The sequence below is a fragment of the Meles meles genome, chromosome 4 (genome assembly GCF_922984935.1).
Source record: "Meles meles chromosome 4, mMelMel3.1 paternal haplotype, whole genome shotgun sequence".
Taxonomy (NCBI): domain Eukaryota; kingdom Metazoa; phylum Chordata; class Mammalia; order Carnivora; family Mustelidae; genus Meles; species Meles meles.
This window is the reverse complement of record NC_060069.1, coordinates 117,514,786-117,538,293: the sequence shown is the minus strand read 5'-3', so window position 1 is coordinate 117,538,293 and position 23,508 is coordinate 117,514,786. Positions and strand designations below refer to the sequence as shown.

General features: G+C 37.8%; 1 pseudogene; it reads right to left on the bottom strand.

Annotated features, from left to right (window-relative positions):
- Window positions 1–23,508, bottom strand: part of LOC123940763 — a 78,080-nt pseudogene that overhangs the window by 46,651 nt on the left and 7,921 nt on the right.

Sequence of the window (23,508 nt, the reverse complement as noted above, 5' to 3'; positions counted from 1 at the left end):
TTGGCTCAGGTCATGGTCCCAGCGTCCTGGGATGGAGTCCCACATCGGGCTCCTTGCTTGGCAAGGGAGCCTGCTTCGCCCTCTGCCTCTGCCTGCAAATCTGTCTGCCTGTGCTCTCTCTCTCTCTCTAATAAATAAATAAAATCTTTAAAAAAATAAAAGAGATCCACAAGAAAAGGTAATCTTTCTTCCTCTGAATGTCATGCTGTGTGGATATGAAATCTGGCACAGTCTACAAACATTTTGCCATCAAAAGAGAAACCAGCCTGGAGATGAAGTCAACACACTAATGAGGGCATAACTGAGGGAAACACAGAGAAGCAGACCCAGGTTCTCTGGAATTAACCATCCCTTCTCATTTCAAAATCCAGTAGATCTTCTTACCATTAAACTTGTTTGGAAGTAATGCTTTTATTACAATTGAATAAATATTAGCAGATACATCCATGTCTCTTGCCTCATGTCATTTTTGCTTTATCTTAAATTAATTCACAGACACCCTTTTAACTTGCAAATAACTTTCATCAGTATCCATTTAACTATTCAACATATCTGTTGAATTTTTTATTTTTATTTCTATATTTTAATTTTCTACAAGTGCACTGAAAAAATGGGGGACAAAGAGGTTTCATAATTTGTCCACAGAAATATTAAGGTGAGCTCAGGGATCAAACGTAGAGATCAATTCCAAAATCCATGTTCTTAACCACTAAGTCATGTTATACACAACATAGAGAAGTGAAAGTAGCAGGAGAGGAAAACTTACAAGAAACTAATCTGTAAGGTGGTCAAAGAAATAGGGCAGAGGATCCAGAAAAATGTGAATCAATGACATTTTCCTCTAGATTTATTCTTAAAAATTTCAAACCTACAAAAAAGTTGAGAGAATGTCCATGAATTTTTTTAAATCAAGATGATTAATTGTTAATCTTACACTACGTTTGCCCAATAACACATCTGCAAATGTGTATATATACATATTTAATACATGAATTTATGTCTATATGTATATATATGATTATGACAGTTTATCCATAAATTTCTCAACATAAATCTCAAAAGAACAAAGGCAATTCCTACATTGCCATATCATTTTTTAAATGATTTTCTTTAATTATGTGAGAGAGAGAGAGAGGGAGGGATCATGAGTGGGAGGAGGAGAAGCAGAAGCCCTAGGTGCTTGGGGTTTGATCCCAGGACTCCAGAGGATGATCACTTGAGATGAAGGCAGACACTTAACTAACTCACCTATCCAGGCACCCCATCATGTCATTATCACCCCCAAGAAATTTAGCATCATCTAATATGATGTTCATATTAAAATTATTCCCAATTTTCCCCAAATTGTCCTTCCTAGTAATTTATTTTCTTATCAAGAATTCAACGAAGGGCCATTTTTGCTTTATTATCATTCTTTAATCTCCTGTAATGTAGAATAAACTTCTTGCTTTTTTTTCCTTTCATGATGTTTTAAAATTCTGAAATATTTGTGTCAGACATCATTTAAAGTATCCCACCCTATATTTGTGATGTATCCTCATGATTAGATTGAATTAAATAATTCAGCAATCATGGGTGTACTGTTTTCTTCTCCCATCATGAGGCCTATCACATTAACTTGTCTTGTAACTGATGCTGTTCACTGATTACTTCATTAAGGTGGTACCCTCAACTCTATGATAAAGATGACTTATTTCCTTGCTATTAAAATCAATCTTTAGGTTGATATATTAAGGTCATGTGAATTTCTTGTTCCATAATAATTTTTAATCCACAGTTTTAACATCTGATGACTTTAATTTTTTGAATCAATTATTATCATTGGAAGCAGAAGACTGATGGTTGTTTTTCCCCAAGTGTTCTCTGGGTTCATTCTGAGAAGCAAAAACTTTAACTCAAAGATTTTAATACATTTTTTAAAGGTCTTCAAACAATTTTGATTTTTAGAAAATAATAAAGATAGCATAGAGAATTCCCTTATATGACACATCTATTTTCTCATGTCATTAATATTCATTAGTATGGTGATTTTGTTATAATTAATGAGCCAATATTGACACATTATGATAAAGTGAAATTCATACGACCTGATGCAGATTTCCATAGTTTAATCTAGTGTCCTTGCATCCAGAATCCCATTCAGCATATCACTTTATATTTAGTCATCATGTCCCTTTAGTAATCAGGTGTCTGTGATAGTTTTTCAGACAATCCTTGTTTTTGATGTCCCTGGTAAGTTTTGAGAAGTACTAATAAGGCATTTTGTAGAATGTCCCTGAACTGGGATTCTTCTGCTGTTTTTTCTCATGATTAGACTGCAGGGATAGCTTTTTAGGAGAAAAGCCACAGAAGTAAATCACCATTTTCTTTACATCCTACCGGAGGCAAATACTGTCCTCATCACTTCTAACTCTTTTGATGTTGAACTTGACCACCTGGTTGAGGTAGAGTTTGCCAGGTTTCTCCATGGTGGAGCTGCTCTTTCTCCACCTTCTCTTACTGTGTTGTGTAAGGAAGAAGTCAGTATCCACAGCCCACACTTACAGAGAAGAGAGAAATGGACCACCTCCGTGGGGCAAAGTATCTATATAATCTGGAATTCTTCTGCATAGAAGATTTGTCTATTCACCTCACTTATTTATACATTCAGTCCTCTATTTACATCAGTGTAGAATCATGAATATTTATTTTATACTTGGATAAAATTAAATACTACTCCATTAATTCTGGTGCTCAAATCATTCTAGCTTTGGCCACAGGGAGCTGTTTCCATGGGCTCCTGTGTCCCTTTGGCATACATCCATCACTGTGTATGCAGGGAAGTTTTCTGTTTGTTTGTTCTTTAGTTTTGATTTTTTTCTTCTTCCCTCCCTCCTTCCCTCTCTCTTTCCTCTTTCTTTCTTTCTTTACTCTTCTCTCTCTCTTTTCCCTTTCTTTCTTTCCTTCTTTCTTCTTTTTTCTATTTTCTGGCATTACAAGATATTCCAGGCTCATCCTGCATATTGATTTCCACCCTACCCTACCCTACCCTAGTCACCACATCAGCTATTTCTCCAAGTAGACTTAATTCCTTTGACTGCAAAATGGTATTAAGAACCAAAATCTGGGCCATAGGTATGCTAATTGTTTCTATAATGTCATTGCTTCTGGGTCCTGTCAACTGGCAGAGTGAAGGCTTGTGTGTGTGCTCCTATCATTCCATATTCTTGCCAACAACTGGTACTTTAAAATTTTTTTTAGATTTCTTTTATGTTATGCCATTATTGTTTTAATTTGTAATTCCCTATAGCAAATAATGTGGAGCAGATTTTCATATGCTTATTTGCCATCTGTATTTCTTCTTTGGTAAAATGCTTGTTCAGGCCTTTTGTCCAATTTTTATTGGATTGTTTCTGTGCTTTCTGTTCATTGTTTATCAACAAACAAACAACTTGGATCTTCTTATACAAGCCTATTATCAGAAATGTGTTTTTCTGGTACTCTCAAAAGCATATGTTGATGTACTTAGTGCTGGCTTTATCTCTCCATGGGTCTGTGAATTTCTCCTCATTCTTTTTCTCCTTCATCCTTTGGATTGCATAATCTCTGTTGATATAACTTCAAATTCATCAATCTTCATGCTATCAGTTTAAATCTACAGTTGAGCTTCCGCAGTGATTTTTTAAATTTTATTTGTACTTTTCAATTACAGAAATTCCACTTCATTGTTTCTTTATAGTTTCTCTACATTGATAGTCTATTTCACATAACATTACATTCATACCTTCCTTTTTTTAAATTTAATCCTGGTTTCCTTGAGTTATATGAACACATTTATCATGATTATTTAAAAAAAAGTTTTTTTTTTCTGTTAAATCCAATATATTATTACCCTTACAGGAAGTTTGTGTTCTCTGTTAATTTTATGGTGTATAGGAAACACTTTTCCCCTATCTCACAACTTTTTGTTGTTGTTGAGAATTTGGCATTTAAGATAATATATTGTAGAACTCTGGATACTCATTCATCCTTGGGTCTTGTTATATCTTTGTTTATTTGTTTAGGAATTGGGTGGATATTGTGTGTGTGTGTGTGTGTGTGTGTGTGTGTGTGTGTGAGTGTGTGTGTATGTGTGTGTATGAGAGAGAGAAAGAAGAGAGAGAGAAGTCCATTTCTTTGCAGTGTAAAGACTCTGATGTTGTTCTTCAGAGGATGAAGTATGCACACAGTCCCTTGGGATGACCATGGTCCTCTTCTTTCTTTGAGCACAACAAGCTATTAGGCCCCATTAACTCCTAGCAATAGCATGAGCACTCTATCATTCTCTCTCAAATGCCTTGGGGAATAAGTTATTCTACTTTCATAAGCATTTAAATTTGCGCCCCTTTGAAGCATGGTTTTTGAGGATAATGTTTGAGAGTCTTTCCAACTTGAGGCAAGTTCCTCCCTATTTTCTCCTGCATTTTTTGAGGAATACCAGCAGGATGCTTCACCAATGGTTCCACCAATCCCCTCCTAATCATCTTTTGCCAATAAAGTCCCTTTCTTTGGGGAACACTTTGGCAGTTGCTATACAGGACTAATGAATCATTGAACACTACAACAATAACTTATGATGTACTACATGCTGGCTAACTGAATATAATAAAATAATTAAAAAAATGAATCTTCTCCTAAAAGGATATAAAAATATTTATTCACATTATTTAATAAGATTAGAAACCATAAAATTAAGATTTTAAAACATGTTTCTTAAATTATCATAAAACTCATACTTAGAAAAATCTGAAAATTATGTTTTAACTTTGGAGGTTGCTATCAAAGATTAGGTGAAAAAAGATTAACAAAACTTGATTTGAAACTGATTTTCTACTATTAGTTTTAATCAAAAATAGTCAAATATCAGCAATTTCATATGGTTCTACCTAATTAGAAACAAGAGACAGCTGGAAAACTAATTTTCACATCAAATGAAACAAGCCAGCCCATGTGTTCTAACAAATAAAGTCTTTGCAAGAGAGGATGACTTCAGCTATTTTGAAATGGGCTTGAAATACCAACCACAACATATATTCAACACCAGGACTTATGGTGCTGGCATTCCATGCTTCAGGATGCTATAAGTAAGGCTGTAACTCACAAGGTCCAATAGTGCCTGATTTCCACAGTGCATATTAAAGGCTGACAGCTTTGGGGTGACAAGAGGCAGGGACATTGTCCTAAATAAATAAATTCCTAATACAAAAATGTCATGTTAGTCAATAATTTTAAAACCACATGCCCAAGTGCTTTGCATCTTTGTTTAGGTTTTCTGCCTTCTATGGAAAGTGCTGAAAGGCATAATACTTGAAGAGTGAGGAAGAGGTAGAAAAGTGAATAAGCAGCAACTTCATAAGCAATAATCAGCTGCAGAGTAGTACTGGCTCTGCTGTAAGTCAGAAGCAGACTTGATTATTTCTGTGCTATAGAACACAAATACCCACAGCCTTTATATGCCTTTTTAAAAATCTAGCCACATTAAATAGGACACACAGGGTCACAAAACTATTCTGAAAACATGTTTTTAAAACTCTGAAACATAATGGATAAAGAAGCTCTTATTTTCTAATGGGGCAAGGAGTTCCCATATTTTTTGGAAGATAAAACAGAGACACCAGAAACAAGGCATTTTTTTTTTCTCATTTTATTTATTTTTTCAGCGTAACAGTATTCATTCTTTTTGCACAACACCCAGTGCTCCATGCAAAACGTGCCCTCCCCATTACCCACCACCTGTTCCCCCAACCTCCCACCCCTGACCCTTCAAAACCCTCAGGTTGCCCCAACCTCCCACCCCTGACCCTTCAAAACCCTCAGGTTGTTTTTCAGAGTCCATAGTCTCTTATGGTTCGCTTCACCTCCCCAATGTCCATAGCCCGCTCCCCCTCCCCCAATCCCACCTCCCCGCAGCAACCCCCAGTTTGTTTTGTGAGATTAAGAGTCATTTATGGTTTGTCTCCCTCCCAATCCCATCTTGTTTCATTTATTCTTCTCCTATCTCCTACCCCCCCATGTTGCTTCTCCATGTCCTCATATCAGGGAGATCATATGATAGTTGTCTTTCTCCGATTGACTTATTTCACTAAGCATGATACGCTCTAGTTCCATCCACGTCGTCGCAAATGGCAAGATTTCATTTCTTTTGATGGCTGCATAGTATTCCATTGTGTATATATACCACATCTTCTTGATCCATTCATCTGTTGATGGACATCTAGGTTCTTTCCATAGTCTGGCTATTGTAGACATTGCTGCTATAAACATTCGGGTACACGTGCCCCTTCGGATCACTATGTTTGTATCTTTAGGGTAAATACCCAGTAGTGCAATTGCTGGGTCATAGGGTAGTTCTATTTTCAACATTTTGAGGAACCTCCATGCTGTTTTCCAGAGTGGTTGCACCAGCTTGCATTCCCACCAACAGTGGAGGAGGGTTCCCCTTTCTCCACATCCTCTCCAGCATCTGTCATTTCCTGACTTGTTCATTTTAGCCATTCTGACTGGTGTGAGGTGATATCTCATTGTGGTTTTGATTTGTATTTCCCTGATGGCGAGTGACGTGGAGCACTTTTTCATGTGTCTGTTGGCCATCTGGATGTCTTCTTTGCAGAAATGTCTGTTCATGTCCTCTGCCCATTTCTTGATTGGATTGTTTGTTCTTTGGGTGTTGAGTTTGCTAAGTTCCTTATAGATTTTGGATACTAGCCCTTTATCTGATATGTTGTTTGCAAATATCTTCAAATAATCCTAAAATTTATATGGAACCAGAAAAGACCTCGAATAGCCAAAGGAATATTGAAGAACAAAGCCAAAGTTGGTGGCATTACAATTCCGGACTTCAAGCTCTATTACAAAGCTGTCATCATCAAGACAGCATGGTACTGGCACAAAAACAGACACATAGATCAGTGGAACAGAATAGAGAGCCCAGAAATCGACCCTCAACTCTATGGTCAACTAATCTTCGACAAAGCAGGAAAGAATGTCCAATGGAAAAAAGACAGCCTCTTCAATAAATGGTGCTGGGAAAATTGGACAGCCACATGCAGAAAAATGAAATTGGACCACTTCCTTACACCACACACGAAAATAGACTCCAAATGGATGAAGGACCTCAATGTGAGAAAGGAATCCATCAAAATCCTTGAGGAGAATGCAGGCAGCAACCTCTTCGACCTCAGCCGTAGCAACATCTTCCTAGGAACAACGGCAAAGGCAAGGGAAGCAAGGGCAAAAATGAACTGTTGGGATTTCATCAAGATCAAAAGCTTTTGCACAGCAAAGGAAACAGTTAACAAAACCAAAAGACAGCTGACAGAATGGGAGAAGATATTTGCAAACAACATATCAGATAAAGGCATTTTCTGAAGAACCACAGAAATACTCATTCAGAATCCTGTACTTCTTTATCCTAAAATATTGACATTTAAATCAACTCAGACGCAACACACAATTGAGTTTCTTCTCATTTTTTTTTACTTTATTTTAGAAAGGACAGATTTAGGATATTATAATAAATTACGAGGTTATATTTTAAAATCTGTCAAGTCTACAGTAATGGAATAAATAAATAAGATTTTTAAACTTCAATATTTAGACACATATTTATTGAAAAATTACTGAATTAGAAAATGTTAAATAATGTTGATACACACCAGGAAGGGATTTAGACAAGGAAGGCATGTCATTTCACTACAAGAAATAAAAACCTTGGTTGTAAATCAATGAGCACCCAAAGCTTTATGTCTTCTGGTAGGTTTTCCTACCTCCAGAGGTCATTATGGAGGAAACCTCTTCATGGTACTGAGCTAGAATAAATAAGATAGGAGTTGGAAAATTTTACTCTGTGACCCCAAAATAGTGTTTTGGGGTCTCTTTTTTTTCATTTTTAAAAACATTTTTAATAAAAAATTTAAACCATGACATTTTGATAGCACATTTTATGTAAATCATAGAAAATATTATTAGAAACACACTATAATTAATTTAGCATTATTAACGGGTTATCACCTTGTACTTATCTTTTTCTTTTTTTTTCACTTTTATAAATTTCTTTTCAGCATAACAGTATTCATTGTTTTTGCACCACACCCAGTGCTCCATGCAATATGTGCCCTCCCTATTACTCACCACCGGGATCCCCAACTTCCCACCCCTGCCCCTTCAAAACCCTCAGGTTGTTTTTCAGAGTCCATAGTCTCTCATGGTTCATCTCCCCTTCCAATTTCCCTCAGCTCCCTCTCCTCTCCATCTCCCCATGTCCTCCATGTTCTTTGTTATGCCCCACGAATAAGTGAAACCATATAATAATTGACTCTCTCTGCTTGACTTATTTCACTCAGCATAATCTTTTCCAGTCTCGTCCATGTTGCAACAAAAGTTGGGTATTCATCCTTTCTGATGGAGGCATAATATTCCATTGTGTATATGGACTACATCTTCCTTATCCATTCGTCCATTAAAGGACATCTTGGTTCTTTCCACAGTTTGGTGACCATGGCCATTGCTGCTATAAACATTGGGATACAGATGGCTCTTCTTTTCACTATATCTGTATCTTAGGGGTAAATACCCAGTAGTGCAATTTTAGGGTCACAGGGAAGTTCTATTTTTAATTTCTTGAGGAATCTCCACACTGTTCTCCAAAGTGGCTGCACCAACTTGCATTCCCACCAACAGTGTGAGAGGGTTCCCCTTTCTCCACATCCTCTCCAACACACGTTGTTTCCTGTCTTGCTAATTTTGGCCAGTCTAACTAGTGTAAGGTGATATTTCAATGTGGTTTTAATTTGAATTTCCCTGATGGCTAGTGAGGATGAACATTTTTTCATGTGTCTGATAGCCATTTCTTTGTCTTCATTGGAGAAGTGTCTATTCATATCTTCTGCTCATTTTTTGATATGATTATCTGTTTTGTGTGTGTTGAATTTGAGGAGTTCTTTAAGATCCTGGATAACAACCTTTTGTCTGTACTGTCATTTGCAAATATCTTCTCCCATTCCGTGGGTTGCCTCTTTGTTTTGTTGACTGTTTCCTTTGCTGTGCAGAAGGTTTTTATCTTGATGAAGTCCCAAAAGTTCATTTTTTTTATATTTATTTTTATTTGTTTATTTACAGCATAACAGTGTTCATTGTTTTGGCATCACACCCAGTGCTCCATGCAGTACGTGCCCTCCCTATTACCCACCACCTGCTTCCTCAACCTCCCACCCCCCCCCCCCACCTCCCTGCCGCCCCTTCATAACCCTCTGGTTGTTTTTCAGAGTCCATAGTCTCTCATGGTTCATCTCCCCTTCCAGTTTCCCTCAACTCCCTCTCCTCTCCATCTCCCCATGTCCTCCATGTCATTTGTTATGCTCCACAAATAAGTGAGACCATATGATACTTGACTCTCTCTGCTTGACTTATTTCGCTCAGCATAATTTCTTCCAGTCCCGTCCATGTTGCTACAAAAGTTGGGTATTCGTCCTTTCTGATGGAGGCATAATACTCCATTGTGTATATGGACCACATCTTCCTTATCCATTCATCCGTTGAAGGGCATCTTGGTTCTTTCCACAGTTTGGCGACCGTAGCCATTGCTGCAATAAACATTGGGGTACAAATGGCCCTTCTTTTCACTACATCTGTATCTTTGGGGTAAATACCCAGCAGTGCAATTGCAGGGTCATAGGGAAGCTCTATTTTTAATTTCTTCAGGAATCTCCACACTGTTCTGCAAAGTGGCTGCACTAACTTGCATTCCCACCAACAATGTAAGAGGGTTCCCCTTTCTCCACATCCTCGCCAGCACACGTTGTTTCCTGTCTTGCTAATTTTGGCCATTCTAACTGGTGTTAGGTGGTATCTCAAAGTTGTTTTAATTTGAATCTCCCTGATGGCTAGTGATGATGAACATTTTTTCATGTGTCTGATAGCCCTTTGTATGTCTTCATTGGAGAAGTGTCTGTTCATATCTTCTGCCCATTTTTTGATATGATTATCTGTTTTGTGTGTGTTGAGTTTGAGAAGTCCTTTATAGATCTTGGATATCAACCTTTTGTCTGTACTGTCATTTGCAAATATCTTCTCCCATTCCGTGGGTTGCCTCTTTGTTTTGTTGACTGTTTCCTTTGCTGTGCCGAAGCTTTTGATCTTGATGAAGTCCCAAAAGTTCATTTTTGCTTTTGTTTCCTTGGTCTTTGGAGACATATCTTGAAAGAAGTTGCTGTGGCTGATAGCGAAGAGGTTACTGCCTATGTTCTCCTCTAGGATTCTGATGGATTCCTGTCTCACGTTGAGGTTCAACATTCCCAAATCAATCAATGTGATAGAACAAATCAATAAGAGAAGAGAGAAGAACCACATGGTCCTCTCAATTGATGCAGAAAAAGCATTTGACAAAATCCAGCATCTGTTCCTGATTAAAACACTTCAAAGTATAGGGATAGAGGGAACATTTCTGAACTTCATAAAATCTACCTGTGAAAGACCCACAGCAAATATCATCTGCAATGGGAAAAAGCCCACAGCATTCCCGTTCAGATCAGGAACCCGACATGGATGCCCACTCTCACCACTCTTGTTCAACATAGTAGTAGAAGTCCTAGCAACAGCTATCAGACAACAAAGAGAAATAAATATCTGAATTGGCAATGAAGAAGTCAAAATCTCTCTCTTTGCAGATGATGTGATTCTTTATATGGAAAACCCAAAAGACTCCACCCCCAAACTACTAGAACTCATACAGCAATTCAGGAACGTGGCAGGATACAAAGTCAATGTACAGAAATCAGTGGCTTTCTTATACACTACCAATGAAAATACAGAAAGGGAAATTAGAGAATCGATTCCATTTACTATAGCACCAAGAACCATAAGATAACTGGGAATAAACCTAACCAAAGAGGTGAAGGATCTGGAACTCGAGGAACTACAGAACACTCATGAAAGAAATTGGAGAAGACACAAAAAGATGGAAGACCATTCCATCCTCTTGGATTGCCCATTTTTGTTAAAATATCTATACTGCCTAGAGCAATATATACTTTTAATGCCATCCCAATCAAAATTCCACTGGTATTTTTCAAAGAGCTGGAGCAAATAATCCTAAAATTTGTATGGAATCAGAAGAGACCCCGAATTGCTAAGGAAATGTTGAAAAGCAAAAACAAAACTGGTGACATCATGTTACCTGATTTCAAGCTTTACTACAAAGCTGTGATCACCAAGACAGCGTGGACTGACATAAAAACAGACACATAGACCAGTGGAACAGAGTAGAGAGATCAGGTATGGACCCTCAACTCTATGGTCAAATAATCTTTGACAAAACAGGAAAAAATATACAGTGGGAAAAAGAGTCTCTTCAATAAATGGTGCAGGGAAAACTGGACAGCTATATGTAGAAGAATGAAACTTGATCATTCTCTTACACCGTACACAAAGATAAACTCGAAATGGATAAAAGGCCTCAATGTGAGAAAGAAAGCACTCTTAATAGGCCTGATGTGTGAGGAGGCAAGGAGCAAAAATCCAAAATGGTTTGGTTGTACTGAGAATCCTACTGACATTAAGGAAAGCTTTAAAAAAAAGTGAAGTAAAATAAGTTTAATCCTCTTGTCTGGCTGAATTGGAATGCTTACAGTTTACAAAGTTAAAATTTCAAGTAAACACTGTACTTTTCACTTCCATTATTGTAGACAGACACAGTTTGGTTAGACAGCTCCCATACTTCACCTTCAATAAAGCTGTATGCCCATGTTTGGGGAAAAGGATATTAGATAATCTCCTTATTTTATATTGCTTAACTCTTTGAAAAGAGCATTAATGCTCTAGCTGACTGGCTATCTACAATGGCAAAGTGACCATAGGTTCTGACAACAATGAGAGGTTTCTCAGAGACACTAAGGAATTTCTAGTTCAACAGATAGTTATTTACTGAAAAGTCTAACAGATTTCAGTAGATGTGTTTGCATCAATTTCCCACTATCAGTTTTCTTTCACAAATGTGTGTCAAGTGTCTACCCATTTCTTGCTGACTGGACTCTAAACCTAGGTTAGTTTGTTTAAAAGGTGGACTCATTCAGAATAATCCACATATGTTTTAGTGGTATTAAGAAACAAGTGTCTGTTAATAAATAGAATGGATTTTAGGGGAAAATGGAATATCCACAAAGAAAAAAATTAAATTAAAAACAATGGGGGTGAGACAAGGGGAAATATTAATATTGAGAAATAATAAAAATGGCAATTGCAAAGCAGGCAGCATCCCACCCATACCACATGATATGCTTTCATTAAGGTTTACTCTTTCGTGTTGGTTTGAGCAACCCAGATGAAGAGAGCAGAAGCCATGAACTATAAGGGAGCTGAGACACAAGCCAGGCAGAAGAACCATCTGGATTCTCCAGAAACTTTCTCAGGTGCTCTAGCTTCTGGTGGAGTAGCTCAGTTCTAGCAACATAAAAACTCCCTGAGCCCAGTGTACACAGACCTTGGAGGAAAACAAAACATAACTAGTTAAGAGGATAGTAAGAGATTTCAGGCAATATGACAGGGCAACAATATGTGATTGTTTAAGAATAACTCTTTGTCTCTACGGAAACAGGAAGAAGATAAAAGGTACTTGTAATGACAAGACTCACCTGCAAGGAGATGGAGAATGCCTGTGGCAATGGTTGTATAAAAACTCTGGCAAATGCAAGCACAAAATCCAATCACAGCTCCAAAGCACATCAAATCTAGACAAAAAAGGTGAAAGGAACTGGCAAGGCCGAAGATCTGATTTTGAAAAGGGCCAAAAGTCTGATTTTGAAAAACAGGGAAAAAAAAAAGATATACTACCACAATTTCAGACAGTTTTTTTTCACGTTGACAGTTTCATGGACTAATTAGATCTTTTCTCAAAAAGGGAGAAAGGAAGGGCCCCTTGGTTGTGCAGCTGGTTGAGCATCTCACTCTTGGTTTCTGCTCAGGTGGTGATCTCAGGTTCCTGAGAAAGAGTCCTGTGCTGGGTTCCATGCTCAGTAGGGAGCCTGCTTAAGGTTCTCTCTCTTAATCAATGTGATACAATACATTAATAAAAGAAGGAACATGGACGCCTGGGTGACTCAGTGTGTTAAAGCCTCTGCCTTTGGCTTGGGTCGTGATCCCAGAGTCCAGGGATCGAGCCTCGTGTTGGGCTCTCTGTTCAGCAGGGAGCCTGCTTTCTCCTCTCTATCTGTCTGCTTCTCTGCCTACTTGTGATCACCATCTGTCAAATAAATAAATAAAATCTTTAAAAAAATAAATAAAGGAAAGAACAAGAACCATATGATACTCTCAATAGATGCTGAAAAAGCATTTGACAAAGTACAGCATCCCTTCCTGATCAAAACTCTTTAAAGTATAGGGATAGAGGGCACATACCTCAATATTATCAAAGCCATCTATGAAAAACCCACCACGAATATCATTCTCAATGGAGAAAAACTGAAAGCTTTTCTGCTAAGGTCAGGAACATGGCAGGGATGTCCATTATCACCACTGCTATTCAACATAGTACTAGAAGTACTAGCCTCAGCAATCAGACAACAAAAAGAAATAAAAGGCATCCAAGTCAGCCAAGAAAAAGTCAAACTGTCACTCTTTGCAGATGATATGATACTTTATGTGGAAAACCCAAAAGACTCCACTCCAAAACTGCTAGAACTCATACAGGAATTTAGTAAAGTGTCAGGGTATAACATCAATGCACAGAAATCAGCTTCATTTCCATACACCAACAGCAAGACAGAAGAAAGAGAAATTAAGGAGTCAATCCCATTTAAAATTGCACCCAAAACCATAAGATAACTAGGAATAAACCTAACCAAAGAGGCAAAGAATCTATACTCAGAAGACTATAAAGTACTCATGAAATTAATTCACAGAGACACAAAGAAATGGAAAAATGTTCCATGCTCCTGGATTGGAAGAACAAATATTTTGAAAATGTTTATGCTACTTAAAGCAATCTACACATATAATGCAATCCCTATCAAAATCCCATTCATTTTTTTCAAAGAAATGGAACAAATAATCCTAAAATTTATATGGAACCAGAAAAGACCTCTAATACACAAAGGAATATAGAAAAAGAAAGCCAAAATTGATGGCATCACAATTCTGGACTTCAAGCTTTATTACAAAGCTGTCATCATCACAACAGCATGGTACTGGCTTACACTACACAAAAAACAGACACATAGATCAATGGAATATAATAGAGAGCCCAGAAGTAGACCATCAGCTCTATGGTCAACTAATCTTCAACAAAGCAGGAAAGAATGTTCAATGGAAAAAAGACAGCCTCTTCAACAAATGGTGTTGGGAAAATTCAACATCCACATGCAGGAAAATGAGATTGGACCATTTCCTTACACTACACACAAAAATAGGCTCAAAGTGGATGAAGGACCTCATTGTGAGAAAGGAATCCATCAAAATCCTTGAGGAGAACACAGGCAGCAACCTCTTTGACCTCAGCCAGAGCAACTCCTTCCTAGGAACATCTCCAAAGGCAAGGGAAGCAAGGGCAAAAATGAACTATTGGGATTTCATCAAGATCAAAAGGTTTTGCAAAGCAAAGGAAATAGTTAACAAAACCAAAAGACAACTGACAGAATGGGAGAAGATATTTGCAAATTACATATCAGATAAAGGGCTAGTATCCAAAATCTATAAAGCACTTAGCAAACTCAACATCCAAAGAACAAATAATCCAATCAAGAAATGGGCAGAGAACATGAACGAACATTTCTGCAAAGAAGACATTCAGATGGTCAACAGACACATGAAAAAATGCTCCACATCACTCGGCATCAGGGAAATACAAATCAAAACCACAATGAGATATCACCTCACACCAGACAGAATGGCTAAAATTAACAAGCCAGGAAATGACAGATGCTGGAGAGGATGCAGAGAAAGGGGAACCCTCCTACACTGTTGGTGGGAATGCAAGCTGGTACAACCACTCTGGAAAACAGCATGGAGGTTCCTCAAAAAGTTGAAAATAGGGCTACCCTATGACCCAGCAATTGCATTACTGAGTATTTACCCTAAAAGTACAAACATAGTGATCCAAAGGGTCACATGCACCCGAATGTTTATAGGAGCACTACCCACAATAGGCAAACGATGGAAAGAACTTAGATGTCCATCAACAGATGAATGGATAAAGAAGAGGTGGAATACTATGCTGCCATCAAAAGAAATGAAATCTTGCCATTTGCGACAACATGGATGGAACTAGAGGGTATTATGCTTAGCGAAATAAGTCAATCAGAGAAAGACAACTATCATATGGTCTCCCTCCTATGAGGAAGTGGAGATGTAATGTGGGGGGCTTGGGTGGTAGGAAAAGAATAAATGAAACAAGATGGGATTGGGAGGGAGACAAACCATAAGAGACAATCTCAGAAAACAAACTGAGGGTTGCTGGAGAGAGGGGAGTTGGGAGAGGGTGGTGGGGTTATGGACATTGGAGAGGTGATGTGTTATGGGGAGTGCTGTGAAGTGTGTAAACCTGGTGATTCATGGACCTGTACCCCTGGGGCTAAAAATACATTATATGTTTATAAAAAAAGATTTTAAAAATTAATTAAAAAAAAGGATTCTCTCTCTTTTTCCTTGTGCTCCTCCCCCTGTTTATGCTATCTCTCTCCTTCTCTCTCTCTCTCTAAAATAATTTTTATAATCTTTTTTAAAAAATAGTGAGAAAAGAATACTTTAGTATTGGGGATTCTTCTTTAAAGCACTTTGTTCAAACAGATGCTACCTGATAAAAGTAAAAGGACACTAACAGTTAATAATTACCGAGGCTCACTCTGTCAGGTACTGTTCTGCACATGGTCTGTGTATTAATCCTACCTAAAGTCCTATGAAGGATTTACAAATTTTATAAGTGAGGTAACTGAGGCAAGAAGTACAAATAACTTGTACAAGGTAACACAGTAAGTGGTAGGTCCAGCATTTGAAGCAAAACCTTCTGGCTCCACATACAAGTAAATCTATATCCTTATAGGATCTCAAGACAGGAATAAGAAGCAAATAACTGGTGATTGTGAAAGACTTATTGAAAGAATGTACATAAAGCATAAAACAGAAGGTCTCAGCACTCAATAAATGGCAGCTTTTATTACCATAAATTTCTCAACAACATGGGATGATAGCTGATGACTTTACAAAACAACCCCTCCCATTTTTACATTATTTTAATTATTAGAAATGTCTTAATATCAACTCTAAACCAAATTCAACTTTCTAGGCCTCATTTTACTTTTTGGTACTACGTAAGTCTTTTCTCCAGTTTCCTTTTAAACTCTTTCAGTAATAAACTTCTTCCTATATATTTGCAATATAAAATTGAATACCTTGAATAACATGGTTTAAGTGTACAGGCTGACATACATGCAGATTTTTAATAGAACAGTACTGTAAATGTATATTCTATTACTTATTATTTTCATAGTAACATTCTTTTTTCTCTAACTTACTTTATGTAAGAATACAGCATATAATACTTACACAAAATATGTCTCAATTGACAATTTTATGTTATTGGTAAGGCTTCTAATCAACAGTGGGCTATTAGTAGATATGCTTTGGGGGAGTCAAAAGCTACACATTGATTTTTGACTAAGTGAAAGGGACAGTGCTCCTAACCCTTACATTATTCAAGGGTCAACTCTATTTGCCATATTTATTCAATACTTCTTCTCATGACATGGTCATTCTACGCATAAGCTCCAGAAAGTCTCTATGGCCTGTATATCAGGTCCAAATATGAAAACAATATTTCCTAGGTAGTCTGACCATCAAAGAAAAGAATGCTGCTAATAAATATATTCATTATTTTGATACCTATACTTTTGTTACTACTGCATAAGACTGGATTAACATTTTTTGTAGCCCTGAACTTTGATTCATATAGAGCTTGAAATCAAATTCTTTCAGATATCCCTATCTGAACTCAGGTAACTGAAATGTTTATCTCAAATATAGGAATTTATTATTTATCTAAATTTACTGTTTGAGTAAAGATTCTTTGCCTCTTTAGTTAAGTTTATTCCTAGGGATCCTATAGCTTTGGGTGCAATTGTAAATGGGATTGACTCCTTAATTTATCTTTCTTCTGCCTTGCTATTGGTGTATAGAAATGCAACTGATTTATATCCTGACACTTTGCTGAATTCCTGTACAAGTTCTAGCAGTTTTGGAGTGGAGTCTTTTGGGTTTTCCACATGAAGTATCACATCATCTGCAAAGAGTGAGAGTTCAACTTCTTCTTTGATGACTCAGATGCCTTTTATTTCTTTTTGTTGTCTGATTGCTGAGGCTAGGACTTCTAGTACTATTGGGAGTAGCAGTGGTGATAGTGGACAGCCTTTCTGTGTTCCTGACCTTAGGGGAAAAACTCTCAGTTTTACCCCATTGAGAATGATATTTGCTGTGGGTTTTCATAGATGGCTTTGATGAAATTGAGGTATGCACCTCATATTCCTGCATTGTGAAGAGTTTGATCAAGAAAGAATGCTGTACTTTGTCAAATGCTTTTTCAGCATCTATTAAGAGTACCATATGGTTATTGTTCTTTCTTTTATTAATGTATTATATCACACTGATTTGTGGATGTTGAACCAAACTTGCAGCCCTGGGATAAATCCCACTGAGTTGTCGTGAATAATTCTTTAAATGTGCCGTTGGATCCTATTGGATAGAGTTTTAGTGAGAATTTTCACATCTCTGTTCCTCAAGGATATTGGTCTGTAATTCTCCTCTTTGGTGGGGTCTTTGTCTGGTTTTGGGATCAAGGTAATACTGGCCTCATAAAATGAGTTTGGAAGTTTCCCTTCCATTTCTGTTGTTTGGAACAGATTCAGGATAATAGCTATTAATTATTCTTTAAATTTTGGTAGAATTCCCTTGGGAAGCCATCTGGCCCTGGTCTCTTGTTTGTTGGGAGATTTTTGTTGACTGCTTCCATCTCCTTCCTGGTTATGGGTCTGTTCAGGTTTTCTATTTCTTTCTGGTTCAGTTTGGCAGTTTATATCCTCTAGGTATGCATCCATTTCTTCCAGATTGTCAAATTTTCTGGTGTATAGTTTCTCATAATATGCTCTTATATTTGTTTATATTTCTTTGGTGTTGGTTGTGCTCTCCCCTCTTTCATTCATGACTTTATTTATTTGGATCCTTTCTCTTTTCTTTCTGATAAGTCTGGCCAGGGGTTTATCAATCTTATTAATTCCTTCAAAGAACCAGCTCCTAGTGTTGTTGATTTGTTCTATTGTTCTTTTGATTTCTATTTCATTGATTTCGATTCTGATCTTAATTACTTCTGGTTTAGCTTGAGACTTTCTTTGCTGTTCTTTCTCCAGCTCCTTCAGGATTTGGGCTTTCTTTGCTGTTCATTCTCCAGCTCCTTCAGGTGTAGGTTAAGTTGTGTACTTGAGACCTTTCTTATTCTATAAATTACTCATGAAAGAAATTGAGTGAGACAAAAAGAAATGGAAAAACATTCCATGCTCATGGATTGCAAGAACAAATATTGTGAAAACGTCCATGGTACCTAAAGCAATCTATACATGTAATGCAATCCCTATCAAAATACCACTTTTTACCCCCAAAGAAATGGAACAAATAATCCTACAATTTACATGGAACCAGAAAAGACCCCGAACATCCAGAGGAATGTTGAAAAAGAAAGCCAACGTTGATGGTATCACAATTCATACTTCACACTCTATTACAAAGCTGTATTCATCAAGACAGTATGTTACTGGCATAAAAACAGACACATAGATCAATGGAACAGAATAGAGAGCCCAGAACTGGACCCTCAACTCTATGGTCAACTATTCTTTGACAAAGCCAGAAGGAATATCCAATGGGAAAAAAGGCAGCCTCTGCAATAAATGGTCTTGGGAAAATTGGATGGCCACATGTAGAATTATGAAACTGGACCATTTCCTTATACCACACACAAAAATAGACTAAAAAATGGATGAACTACTCAATGTGAGACAGGAATCCATCAAAATCCTTGAGGAGAACACAGGCAGCAACCTCTTCGACCTCCGCTGCAGCAACTTCTTCCTAGAAACATTGCCAAAGGCACGGGAAGAAAAGGCAAAAATGAACTACTGGGACCTCATCAAGATCAAAAGCTTTTGCACAGCAAAGGAAACAGTCAACAAAACCAAAGGACAACTGGCAGAATGGGGGAAGATATTTGAAAATGATATATCAGACAAAAGGCTAGTATCCAAAATCTATAAAGGACTTATCAAATTCAATAGCCAAAGAACAAATAATCCAATTAAGAAATGGGCAGAAAACATGAACACCGTAAACAAAGATAAACTCGAAATGGATAAAAGACCTCAACGTGAGACAGGAATCTATCAGAATCCTAGAGGAAAACATAGGCAGTAACCTCTTCAATATCAGCCACAGCAACTTCTTTCAAGATATGTCTCCAAAGACCAAGGAAACAAAAGCAAAAATGAACTTTTGGGACTTCATCAAGATCAAAAGCTTCGGCACAGCAAAGGAAACAGTCAACAAAACAAAAAGGCAACCCACGGAATGGGAGAAGATATTTGCAAATGACAGTACAGACAAAAGGTTGATATCCAGGATCTATACAGAACTTCTCAAACTCAATTCACACAAAACAGATAATCATATCAAAAAATGGGCAGATAATATGAACAGACACTTCTCCAATGAAGACTTACAAATGGCTATCAGACACATGAAAAAATGTTCATCATCACTAGCCATCAGGGAGATTCAAATTAAAACTACAATGAGATACCACCTGACACCAGTTAGAATGGCCAAAATTAGCAAGACAGGAAACAACGTGTGTTGGAGAGGATGTGGAAAAATAGGAACCCTCTTATACTGTTGTGAGAATGCAAGTTGGTGCAGCCACTTTGGAGAACAGTGTGGAGATTCCTGAAGAAATTAAGAATAGAGCTTGCCTATGACCCTGCAATTGCACTGCTGGGTATTTACCCCAAAGATACAGATGTAGTGAAAAGAAGGGCCATCTGTACCCCAATGTTTATTGCAGCAATGGCCACGGTCGCCAAACTGTGGAAAGAACCAAGATGCCCTTCAACGGATGAATGGATAAGGAAGATGTGGTCCATATACACGATGGAGTATTATGCCTCCATCAGAAAGGATGAATACCCAACTTTTGTAGCAACATGGATGAGACTGGAAGAGATTATGCTGAGCAAAATAAGTCAAGCAGAGAGAGTCAACTATCATATGGTCTCACTTATTTGTGAAGCATAACAAAGAACATGGAGGACATGGGGAGATGGAGAGGAGAGGGAGTTGAGGGAAACTGGAAGGGGATATGAACCATGAGAGACTATGGACTCTGAAAAACAACCAGGGGGTTTTGAAGGGGCGGGGGTGTGGGAGGTTGAGGAACCAGGTGGTGAGTAATAGGGAGGGCATGTACTTCATGGAGCACTGGGTGTTTTGCAAAAACAATGAACACTGTTACGCTGAAAATAAACAAATAAAAAAATGAAAAAAAAAAGAAGACATGAACAGACATTTCGGCAAAGAAGATATCCAAAATGGCCAAGAGACACATGAAAATGTGCTCAACAGCGGTCAGCATCAGAGAAATACAAATCAAAACCACAGTGAGATACCACCTCACACCAGTCAGAATGCATAAAATTAACAAGTCAAGAAATGACAGATGTTGGCAAGGATGCAGGGAAAGGAGAACCTTCCTCCACTGTTTTTGGCAATGCAAGCTGATGCTGCCATTCTGGAAAACAGTGTGAAGATTCCTGAAAAAGTTGAAAATAGAGATACCCCACTGCCCAGCAATCACATTACTGGCTGTTTACCCTAAAGATTGAAATATAGTGAACTGAAGGGGCACATGCGCAGGAAATGTTTATAGCAGCAATGTCCACAATAGCCAAACTATGGAAAGAACCTAGATGTCGATCAACACATGAATACATAAAGCTGTGGGGTTTGTGTGTGTGTGTGTGTGGAATAATATGCAGTCATTAAACCCCCCTACAAAATCTTGCGTTTTGCAACGTTCTGGGTGGAACTAGAGGGTATTATGCTAAGCCAAATAAGTCAATCAGAGAAAGACAATTATCATATGATCTTTTTGATGTACAGAATTTGAGAGGCAAGGTAGGGGGTCTTGGGGGAAGAGGGGGAAAAATGAAATAACATGTGACTGGGGAGGGAGGAAAATCACGAGACTCTTAATCTCAGGAAACAAAGTGAGGATTTCTGGGGATGGTGGTGGGAGAGGGATAGGGTGACTGGGTTATGGATATTGGGGATGGTATGTGCTATGGTGAGTGCTGTGATTCATGTAAGCCTGTTGATTCACAGACCTGTACCCCTGAAGCAAATAATGCATTATATGTTAATTTTTTAAAAAAGCTATTAGTTTCATCACCTAAATCTCTTTACCTTAGAGAAGCTGGAAAGATCTTAATAATTCATGGGCAAAAACTTCAATTGACTATTTTTCCTGGATGCCACTGAGGGATGGGAGGAGGGGGAAAAAACCTTATTACAAGGTGCACTGTTCTATTGGTGGGGGGAGGATATGAAGAGAAGATTCAGGGGTTGCTGATCATGATGCATTTACTTGTTATCAAGAAAAGAAACTAAAATTTCTTTGTACATTAAAAATAAAATAAAATAAAAATTTACCCTTTAAAATGGCCCAGTAATGACATATTTTGGGGATCTCTATATTCTTCATCCAATATCTTTGCTGCTTTTCTCAACTTCATATTTCCAATTTGGTAAGTATGTATCTAACTTTAAAGTATATTATCGACAGAACCGAGTTTACTGTGATAACACTTATTCCAAGCTGAGGAAATGTACTGACTCATCTGGGTCAATAACAGAGATCAACAACCAGCAAATGTGTTTCCTTTTTCCCCCAACTGTACTGCTGAGATCAATGTACTCATAGGTCTGTAGCAGATCAATCCCTCTATTATGGTTTCTAAGATCACCAAATTTCTCCATGAACTGCTCATTTAGTGTGAAACTTATGCATTTTGTGACTACATCAAATGACTCTGCAACACAAATAACAATGACTGCTTGTTGTTTGAATTGTAAACCTTTAACAAAAGTCCCTTTCAGTAACTTTTCTCTAAAATAAAAAGTGGTATAGAAAGATGTTCCCAGAGGACATCTCTTTGGCCTTGCGTGACACACAGGATTCACTGATGCTCAATGAATGTCAGTAGTTCTCAGCAGTAGGCTTTAAAGTCATGGGCAGTAGGCTTTAAAGTCTCGGGCAGAAGGAAGGAAAAGAAAAGCTGAAACAGTAAAATGAATGAGAATAGATATGCAAGAAGACTAGGAAGGTGGAGAAGACAAAGACCTAAATAAATAGGAACTTTGATTTTCTTTGCCAAAGCTACTCCTCAAACCACCCTCTTACCCATTTCAGTTAAAGATAAATCCATCCGTCCAGTTCTATTTCCTTCTAGTCCCATCCTTCTGGTTTTCAAATGGAGAGTAATTGTCTGTAGTGATAGAATGGCTTAGCTCTAAACCTAAGGGCCTGTGCTGTGATTTGCCAACAGAGATCTACCCATGTCCCCAAAAAGTGTCCTTATCTCCCACTATGCCTTCAACTACCATTAGTTTTGGTAGATCATGTGACCCAAGGAGTAGAGCACCTTGTACAGCTGTTTACACCTTTGTAAATCCTTCTCCTGTTCAGAGTCACACTTAAAACTGATAGCTTTCCTGTACACTTGGTAAGTGGGTTGGAATGATACATCCAAATGAAGATGACATTGGCTCCAAATCTATAGGCTCCCAATAGGTGTTTAACCTTTCTTTTGGTTGTAAGAGGGCCAGATGCAGCAAATTCCTTAGAAGAGATGTCTCCCTAAGACCCATTGCTGGATCGCTAGAAATTTCACCTACTTAAATGGGCCTTGAATTCCGTTGAATATATTTCTCAATTTCTGGTACACAAATGTTTACCAATAGGTCTACAGTAGCTGTTTCACAAGAAATAAATCTGATAACTTATCGCAGGGAAAGAAGATCAAGGTCCTTGAGTAAATATTTGCAAATCATGTATCTCATAGGAGCCTCATAAGCAGAATATAAGAAAAATCTCAGGACAGACAAGATGGCGGGGAAGTAGGAGGAGGCACCGTTTCAACCTGTACCCTAAAGTGAGCTGATTACATACCAAAGAATTTTGATCACCCATGAAATCAGTCTGAGATTAGAATTATACATGTCTGGATCTCTACCGGGGCAGAAGATGCCAGTGGGCAGGTAAAGCAGAGTGGGAATGTTGGACTGATATCAGAAGATAAACAAAAGGGGAAGGGAGCCAACAGAAGCAACCCACTGGAAAGTGATACCCCAATACGAAAATGCCCAGCGACTGGGGACCAGCATTAACTTGGAGTCTGGTTGAAAGCACTC